Below are 10647 nucleotides of genomic sequence, written 5' to 3'. Positions count from 1 at the left end.
TTAGACATAATCACTTAGGTTAACTTCGCCATGCCCACCATGAGGGCAAGAGGGTGAAAACAAGGAATATTCCAGACATTCCAGACGTTGCAAGCTTGTGCATCTTCCTGCAGAATAAGTACCCAGTTAAATGTAAAAACAACACACACACAAAAGTACATGTAACATAAAATTAAAACACCACATCATTAAAACATGGATGGGCCTTGGCTCACTACAGTTGCTCTCAACAAACAAGATGTCTCCAAGTCTGTGAGACTCCCTGCCTGTGAAATTACTTGTTATGTCTCAGTTTTCCAACTTTTAACTTTAAAAGTTGAGCAAAACAACTCATAATTTTGCCATATTCACAACTAGTCAAAAGGTATGCCTTAGTTACAGCTGCCCTGTGGATACGGGGCTGTTCAATAAATGTTTATCCTGTTCGGCCTGCGGCCTGTGTTTTGGATTTTGGCCCTCTATGCGGTTGACTTTGACACCCCTGGTCTAGACCGTGGAGCTAAGCCTGCTTGGTTGATTCCTGTCATTCAATCATGTCTTTAAGCCTATTCAGCATTACACTCAGCTAACAAGAAAAAAAATACTTTTAGAGAACAACAAAGTATTCTCATAGATGCTTATTTATTCAGACATTTCAGAAAAGAAGCTGGAATCCCCAGAGTTAGAAATCAGAGGGAGCCTTATTATGGTCAGTCAACCGATTTGCCCCTCCGGTTTTCATAGTGGGACAAGGACAGAAGTCCCATCAAATGTCCCAGCTGAGCTATAACTGTAAGTCACGTGAACTACCTGGAATGATGCTGACTGACTTCCTTCCTGCAGCAGCGATAAAGCAACTTCCCTGTGAATCCAAGCAGCTTGTTCACCAATCAAATGATCACTTCTGCATATCCTTGAAGTGCCCTGAAATCTCATTAGAATTACACACCTCCACCGAGGACATGACTGGTCTGCTTTATATTTTCCACACCATGACATGTGCCACAGCTCATGAGGAAGGCAGTTTGGAGCAAGACAAAAAATAGGTTGCATTGATTTGCTGGGGCAGATTCAGCAGCAGGACTCATGCCGGCTCCAGCTGTGCAGCAGCTGTGCAGCAAATATCAGTTTTTATGTCCTGCATTCTCTGAGCCATGCTCAATACTATTTTCCATAGCACTGAGACATGAATGCAGAGCTGTAAATAGCACCATTCGCTGATATGGTGTGGGAGTGTGCTTAAATGTATGCAGAGAGGGGGTGCACAGAAGAAATTGCTGTCCGTGCTGTAAGTGAATAATTTAAATGTACTGAAGGTCAAAAGGTGGTCATAGATTAAAGATGTTTAGATCCATAGAGTAATAAGTCACAAAAGTTTACTCTGTAGAGGTGGTCTCCAAAGTCACATTTCCACTGAGCGGTCTGGTAATGAGTAGTATGGTCTGGCCCGGTTAATTCTGGTGAGCATTTGCACTCAGTTAAGCCTCGCCTCCACTGAGCAGTTTGGTTTCATGCGTGGTGTAGACCACTGGCGTGTCGTTGCGTCATTGTAATGCGACGACTAGAAACGCAACAACAATGGAGGTCATCTTTCTTGCTTTACTTTTTGTTTATCATGTATAACAGGAATTTGATGTTGTTTGAAAGAAGATTGCGGGCGGTTAAGAAGAATACTGCCATAAAATCCTTACTTCAGCTTATTGAATGCTATAGCGGCTCATGCTGTTTTTCTCTTTCAGCAACACGGTCGCAGTAAAATGCGTACATATGCCACGACTTTGCACTCTGAAATACCGTGTATAATATACGCCAAACACGCTTTTTGCGTGCATATGATACGCAATGCTAGAGGATAGGTTGCGCCGGCGTACAATATACACGCTTTTTAGGTTTCGTTTTGATCACGTGGTCAGAAATCCTCCGGCTCTTTTCTAAATGACGTCGTTCCTGGTTAAGGTTAGGATTACGGTTATGGTTAGGGTTAGAAAAGCAAATTGTTCGTTTGTGGGGCTGTCTGTGATGCTCACGGCTCCACCAGGGGACGTGTCAAACGTGAAAAACAGACTTTAACACGTTTAGGACCGCACGTATTATATGCACGCAAAAACCGGTTTTGGCGTATATTATACATGGTATTTCCCAAATCGTGGCATATGTACGCATTTTACTGAGACTGGGCTCACTGCGTGCATATAATACGTGCGGTCCTAAACGTGTTAAAGTCTGTTTTCCACGTTTGACACGTCCCCTGGTGGAGCCGCGAGCATCACAGACAGCCCCACAAACGAACAATTTGCTTTTCTAACCCTAACCATAACCGTAATCCTAACCTTAACCAGGAACGACGTCATTTAGAAAAGAGCCGGAGGATTTCTGACCACGTGATCAAAACGAAACCTAAAAAGCGTGTATATTGTACGCCGGCGCAACCTATCCTCTAGCATTGCGTATCATATGCATGCAAAAAGCGTGTTTGGCGTATATTATACACAGTATTTCAGAGTGCAAAGTCGTGGCATATGTACGCATTTTACTGCGACCGGGTTGCTTTCAGAATCTACTGGAATTATTGTACTAACGGTTGAAAAGTTACACTATGTTAAAGACTTTGTGCTTAAACGTCACAGATGACGCCTCAGGTGTTAAAGGGTTAACCATGGCTAAACCTAAACATGAAGAAGACCGGCAACAAAACTATACAACAGACGAAAGAATCTGACTAGAAGCAAAGGAAACTGCAATCTCTTGTATGTTGTAAAATAAACCTGACTAAAGTCAGACTTTTACTGAACATGCAACAACTTAAAGTAGGTCAGTAAAATAATTATCCCATATTCACTGTGTTAAACTGGCCATTAAAGCTAATTCTGCTCCCAGAAAGTTTACAGACGATGCAGGTCCTTCATGGAACAAGATGTGGGGTGGGGGTGGTGTGGGGGGGGGGGGTCCTACATTTTAATTTAAAAATGTTCTTTTTTCATCACACCCTTGAAGTCAACAAGTCAACAAGGCTGTAATTATTATTATTATTATTATTTTTATTTTCACAGTGGTTACTGAGCTGCTCATTTCCCTCTCCCCACTTCATGCTGTTCAGGATCACAGAGGTCTGCTGGAGCCCAACCAAGCATCAGTGAGGGAGCGGGGCAGGGTGCAGCTCAGCTGTCCATCACAGAGCCACACAGCACAAACTGCACAAGCAAATAAGAGAAGGCACACACACTTTCAGCTTAATTTAAATGGCTATATACATTCACATTCACACAAGAATAAATCAATTCCACACAACATAGAAAATTGGATAACCCTGTTTGTCTCAATTCTTGTTTTTTTAAATTTTAGTTTAATATTTGGAATAAATTTGTGTCACTGGTTTTGTATAACCTTGCACAGTCAGGCACACAAACAAAGAAAACGCAGTGTAAAGATGCCTCTGAGCTGGAGGAATCTGGTGGAAATTTGCAATTCAGAAGTTGCTTCTGGCCTTGGCAGTTATTCTGTATAGAGCCAGGTGAAATATCTGAGTGTGCAGCTGCCTGGTCGAGTTGGCGTGTCAGAGAGCGAAAGTGAGGGCGAGGAGAGCTGGTTGAATCCCAGAGAGATCTGTCAGATGAGAGCGATGTAACACATCTGGTCGGTCGGCTGCTCAGAGGTCGTTAATATTCACAGGAACTCCCTGGAATGTTCTGTGTTTAAAATAAGAGCCACAATGAATAATCTATGCTGCTGTGCCACTGAGCTCCTTCCCTCTATTAATTAGATTGAATAAAAATCACAGAAAGAAAAAGAGGAAGGGCGTTTTATCATTAAATACGAGTTAGTTAACCAAATAACAAGACATTCAACTACATTTAAGGAAGATTTACTACAAAGTTGATTAGAAATGTAAATATATATACATATATATATTATCAGAACAAGAAGGTTTATTTCCATTATTTCTGCAGGTATTATATTTTGGATCATTTCACCCATAGATGTAAAAAAAAAAAAAAAAAAAAATGGAGGACTTTGTACTTTTTGTACTTTTAACTAATGAAGAACATAATTAGCTGAAGGGCATATATATGATAGAAAATGTATTTTCTTGGTGTTTTTGACAAAGTAAAAGAACAATATTTTTGCATAAACTTTATTTTTCACATAGAAACCTTGTAGGCTAAATGTCAGCAGGTGAAAGTTCTAGCCTCTACGTTTGGCTTTCATTTCGTTACAATCATCTTCATCTAAACAATTCGCTGTTTTTTTTTCAAAAGTAAATCTATATTAACCCTAGAACACTTGCGCTTTAAAAAGTTACACCATCACTTCTTCTGGGTAATTTTTACCCGCTATAATATACCCAACAAAAACTATCTTTCATAGAATATAGATCAAAATATGACAGCACTTGATAAATTTGTTTTCTTTAATTTCCAACTGTGGTTTAGGGGGATCCTAAAAAAAATGCTCAAAAATGAGTGAAAAATTGATATTTGGAGCAAAAAATAATGATGCTGAAGATTTGGCCTTTGGTTCACCTATTCCTGGGACATGTTAGAGTTGTGACACTCAGATAAATGCAACATATTGAAAATCCTTTAAATACTTCTGCTCAGGTGGAAATCACCAGGTGATAGTGCTCTGGGGTTAAGATGACTTGTAAGAAAACTAATCAAACTTAATTACTGTAGGTCCTATAGTGATTCATAAGAGATTATGTGTAATGTTGGTCTACTCCTGTGTTCTGCACAGAACAATGGTAAAAAATAGACTTTTGTTTTTGTCTGTTAGATTTGCTTTGCAGGTTTTAGCAGTGTGTATTCAAATACACGATGGGGTTAGGGTGGTGGTGCAGATAGAGGGGTCAACCCCTGATCAGAAAATTGCAGGGTTGGTTCCTGCCAAAGTTTCCTGGGGCAAGACATTGAACCCAACATTGCTCCTTACAGGTTGGTGCCAGTGTTCAGCAGTGTGGGAATGTGTGAATGGGTCTGTGACTGTAAAGTGCTTCGGACCTTTAAGGAAGGAGGGTATAGATATATACTGTATATATACACCTTTTATGGGGAACAAAGAAGAGAAACACCAGTTAACAGCCTCTCCTCTTGAAAACTCTCCAGGTCAAGTCACAGGGTCGTTGGGTGTTGTCATACTAGAGATTTGGTCTTCTTTGGGTCTAATGAGAGGAAAGCATGCTGTAAAGAGGAGATATATTGTGTCTGAAGCCTCCCCTCTGTTGAGGGAAGACCTGTTGCTATTTACATGTATGTCTTATCTGACCCCTTTGAGCCTCTTGTCTTCACTGTAAATTTTGGTCTTCAAAGTAGTGTCCTGTAACTCAGAATAAATGGCAAAAAATGTCCTAAGGTGCAATTTCTCCTCTGCCTAGAACTTTTTTTGGTCAAACTCTATATAGGATCCTGGTCCACGGGTCGAATCGAATATTTTTTTTCCATGTCATGAAATATAAAGAGAAGATAAGAATATGGTTTAGGTCATTTAATTTGATTATGTATTCTTTAGGGTAACTCACATTTAAAGTAAAAAACATTTGAAATCTTTAACAGCAAGACTTCACTGGCCATTAATTGAAAAACAAGCTTAAACAAACTTTCTTCCAAGGAAAACAGCAAACTGGGATCCTAATGAGAGACGTGTAGCTGCTCTTTTGACTTTAGTTGTTTCCTGTGGTGACTCCATCTTGGGTAGCTGAAAAAAAGCCACTAAAAGCATCAGAAGTGACCGTGATGTGACGGCAGACACCAAGGACTCAAATGCAGGAAGAAAAGTCTCCACAAAAGGTTTTAATCACAGGACTACATGACACAAGTGACAACAGACACTCCAACACCAGAGACATGGTAAGGGCTCTCTAAATACCTGTGAGACAAATTAACCATATGAAAACACCTGCACCTAATCAGAAGAACAGCAGCCTGGAAAGACTGACTCAAAAAAACCCCAAGATTGTGACATGTGAAGGCTCTTGGGAATTTCAAATGCAAAAAAAAAAACAACTCACTTCCAGTAGATTCTGAAGGAGAAAAGCAGCGTGAACCAGAGGTGTCCTGGGCACGTCTCACTGAATGAAAACACCAGAGGAGACCCAGAACAAGCTAGTCTGGTCTGAGAACGCCTTGGGTTTCCTCCAGAGGAGCTGGAGGAAGTGGAAAGCACCAAAACTCAGACAAAAATATGGAAGAAAAGAATATGTATGGATGGATTGATGTTAGGAGAAATGGGCCAAAATTCCTACATAATGATAAACGTATGGCAATATAAAATAATATAATTTATAGGCTTATATTTTTTCCAGCTGACAAGTATTTATTAGAATATAATATATATATATTAGAATATTTGTTTTTTTTTATTGGTGTTCTCCACCCTGTTTATTTATTTTATTTTTTTGTTTAAAAAAAGTATCCTAATCTACATTAAGGTAATTTGTATAAAGATCAAATGACCTGATATTTTATACCTTTTATATATTCCATGAAAGAAAAAATCAACAGGCTTGAGATTTACGTAAAATAATGCTTTTGTTAGATTAGCTGGAATCACTGATCATGTTTATTAAATAAAAAAGACACTCAAATGACCCACATTTAAGATGGAAAGCTCAATGTGGGCTAAAGTTATAATCGAATCTCATGGGATCATTGGCTTTAAAGTACTGTGCCGCTATTCTCTCCTGTAGGACTGGAGTCTGTCCTTGTCCTGTTCACATTGAAGCTCTAGGAGACACTAGGCACCTTTCACAGTCTGTGATTCTGTTTAATCTAAAAGCAGACTCCATGAGAAAAAGAAATGTGTCATCTTCTGATTGATTTACAGCTTCCTCTCAGGTATAAATGTTCAAAATGCATGGCTTTATAGTTGGAAGTTTTTTATGTGCAAATGCCACCACACTGTCAGATATAGGATGATACGGGCCTTAAAAAAGTTGATTTTGGCCATGTCACTTTAGGGAGAAAAAGGGATGAAAAAAAAAAAAAAAGCTATTTTAGCTACTTAAGGAGTACGATAATTATTGTGCAAGTATCATTTGGAAAACAAATGCATACAATAGTTATACAGTTTTTTAACGGCAGTGTAAAATATTAATTGTTATTAATTACTTAAAAATATCCCATGATAGATGATTTTAGCAAATTCAATTTTCTTTAACAATTATTAAAGATATTTTAAGGCTTCACTACACACTTGAACATTTTGAAACTCTTAAAGTTCAAACTTTCATAGAAAAATCATTCTAGTTTTATTACATGAAAACAAAGATCTGATCACGATTGAAGATTTATGCAGATTTGGCAAACTGGACGGAATCTGTACAGTGATACAACATGGTTGACAGTGGTCTACAAACAATCAGGAGGTAGAACGCAATGAGCTGTGAAAAAAAGAAAAAAAAAGACAGAATTGCACTAAAAAACATTTGTGAAACAGCGAGATTGAGAAAGGTGAATCACATACCGCCATATTTAACTTTAGCAGAAACTTTTACTTAAAGCAAGCTCAAAGATAGTGTTTATCTTTTAACAAAAAGCAAAGTTTGATTAGTAAATTATATATATATATATATATACTCCAGAAAATGAGGTAGTCAGGCATCACTTGTACAAGTTCTTCCACTGGTTTTCATCACATGTTACACTTCAACTATAGTGACAGAATGGGGGCAGACGGGTAGATGATATTTCCCCCAAATAAAAGGACATTGTAAGTAGTATTTAATACAATTCTCTGCAGAGTAAAAATAGGCTTACTGACTGCTCATCCCTTTCTCTCCAATTGTAGGGGCATTTGGAAAGGTAGTTGTATCTGAAACTTGGTTATTCACGTGGGTGTGCTCTGAAGCGCAGAAGTTTACATTTAAATGTAAGTGATGACTTTATGTTTTAGCAAGACTTTTTAAAGTTATAAAACTGACCTTGTTACATCTTTTCCAAGCACTATGTGCTAATGTCATCAAGTGGTAGTGATTTCCTAATTTGAAGACACTATTTTTCCATAATTCTCCGTTGGAGGGCTAAATGCAGGCATAGGGAGAAGCTGAATGGATAGGGGAAGAACTTTCCTATCAAGTGATCTCACAGACATACAGAGGGGCAGAAGATTATGGGGCAAGTTGCCCCACCTAAAAAGATGAAGAGGTCTGTGATGTTCATCATACAAACACTTCAACTGTGAGAGACAGAATGTTAAAACAAAGAATCCTGGAAATCACATTACTTGATTTCTAAAGAATTTACTGTATTTGTACTGACTCCGAAAGAAAGTTCTTTTCACACAAAAGAAATACACTAGTAAGTTGAAGGTGTCTCAATTTTAGTGCAGGAATGTTATTGTTTTAGCGGTCCACTGCAGTGAAGAAAGAGTTCAGACGATTGGCAAAGCTCTGGATTTACTGGTCAAACTGTATCGTCACCTAAGGTATGAGCTCTGCTTCGTGATACAGGCAGCTAAAATAACAATTCTCTCCAGGGTGGCTAAGCGCTCCCTGAAAGATGGGGGGAGGAGTTAGGTCACTCAGGATTACCTCAGTGCCAACAGTGTCCCTGTGGTAGAGTGTAGGCCCAGAGCCTGGAAGGTTGTGAGTTCAAATCCACTGCCAAGTTATAACTCTAAAAATGGGACCCAACGCCTCCCTGCATGACACTCAGTATTAAGGGGTTGGATTGGGGGGTTAAACCGCCAAATGGTTCCCAAGTGCTGCTGCATCTGCAGTTTACCCCTCTCCCAGGGGATAAGTCCAACTTACTCAAATGAGGACAAATTTAACACATCCAGGTGAGTGACAGCTAACAGGACTTAACTTTAACCTCAGAGGTGATTCGCTGCTCCACCAAATGAGGAGAAGCCAGTGGCGTGGGCATTTCTACTGGATGCTTCCTGGACACCTTCCTGGGGTTGTGTTGTGGAGATGTCCCACAGGGTCATAGGGGAAAACTTTGGACACGCTATAGAGTTGTGTCTTTTGGCTTGCCTGGAAGCACCTCGAACTTTCCCCTGTTTAAGGTCTATGGAGAATGGGTTGGATATCTATGTTTAGAATGCTGCCCCCATTACCTGGTGATACTTATGCAGAATAAAATGGATCTGCACATTTTTAAAATTATTATATGGAAAAAAAATGTTTAAAATTATCAACTGATTTTTGTTGGTTCTTAATAAATTTGCATTTATTATTTAGTCAGTTTCATTGTATTTCAGTGACCATTGAAGATATTTATGAGATTTGCAGAAGATCACTAACAAGTTGTTTTTTTATTATTTCATTTTTCATATGAAATTATTATTATTTTTTAAATATTCTATTTATCAAAACATGTTTATTATAAATTGCCAAACCTTTTAATATTCAGAATCACTAAGCCAGCAGCAGCTTGCAGTCTGTGTTTGTCATAACACAGCCTCTGAAGCTGTCTTTGACTTTAAAGCTTACAAATTATATTTTCAAAGCATTTTATGACACAGAGATTTATAAGGTTCAGCATCACAGTCAGCCTAACAAGTTTTCGGTTTGAAGAAGAGGTAAATGTGAGCCGCTTTGTTGAAAAACGGCTCTCTTTCAGGCTGGTATAAGCGAGCTGTGTGCAAAGTGCGATTCATACCTTTCTAAATGACTTGTAAATTATTTTCCCAATATTCTATTCAGCTCAAAGTCATTTAGCACTGTAATGAAGATGAAAGATCCTCTATCCTTTACAGCTCTAGCTAATTGCATTATTGATATCATTCTAAAAACCCAGCATGCTTCCCCACCAGAAACATAAAAAACCCAACAGTCTTTGAGGATAAAAGCCTCAAACTGAGAAGGAACGGAGAACACAGAAAATGGCAAAATGAATTAGCATCCTTGAGGACAATGTGGTGTCTGTCTGGGGTGGGTTACACGGCGCTCTGAGGTTCAGAGGAATTACACACAGGCGTTTTTATGAAGTAAGGAGATTATATGGCTTGGTTATTGCTGTGTAGTTTTTTAGTATTAGAAAATCCAGACATTAAAGTGGTTTTATCATCCCCTTGTTAATTGTTTCTAAACAGCAGCACAGTTTGCTGGTTTGTCAATGATCTCACATACCCTGATGAATATGCAGCAGTACATCTCAGTAACGTGTGAGCAAAACTCTGACTACAAATTGACTGTTTCACATGAATCATGTATAAGCCTTACACAGTGACAACGTCGCAATTTAATGAATTTGATTAAAGGAAGATTACATAAAGAGGTGAACTATGAGACACTTAATCATTATTTTAAAGAAGTAATTACTTGCTTTACCTGAGAGTAAAAATAAGTATGCTGATGGATGATTCAGGAGTGACTGCCTCCTCAAGAGATATGAAGTGTGATGCAGTCTATGACCTCTGTGTCTGCTTTGTGGTTATCAATTGATGAATGTAATTACTGACTGAGCCCTGAACTTTTCACACTAACTGCATGTTGACTTTAATTCCCAGTAACATTTACAAGATGACTTTAAATGTGGGAATTACACATTTGCTTAAATGTGCTGCACTTCTACAGGTCAAGAACTTTCTGGATAACTTAGTGATTGTGCTTTTCTTTCCAATTTTTATCTCTGTCAGTGAGTGATATGTTTTTCTTACACTGTAAATCCCATTTCAACATTTTAGTTGTTCTAATGTTTTATTGCAATTCAACTGAACAAGCTCGTG

Source organism: Oryzias melastigma, linkage group LG19 (assembly GCF_002922805.2).
Source record: "Oryzias melastigma strain HK-1 linkage group LG19, ASM292280v2, whole genome shotgun sequence".
Classification (NCBI taxonomy): Eukaryota; Metazoa; Chordata; class Actinopteri; order Beloniformes; family Adrianichthyidae; genus Oryzias; species Oryzias melastigma.
This window is presented reverse-complemented; position numbering follows the sequence as displayed.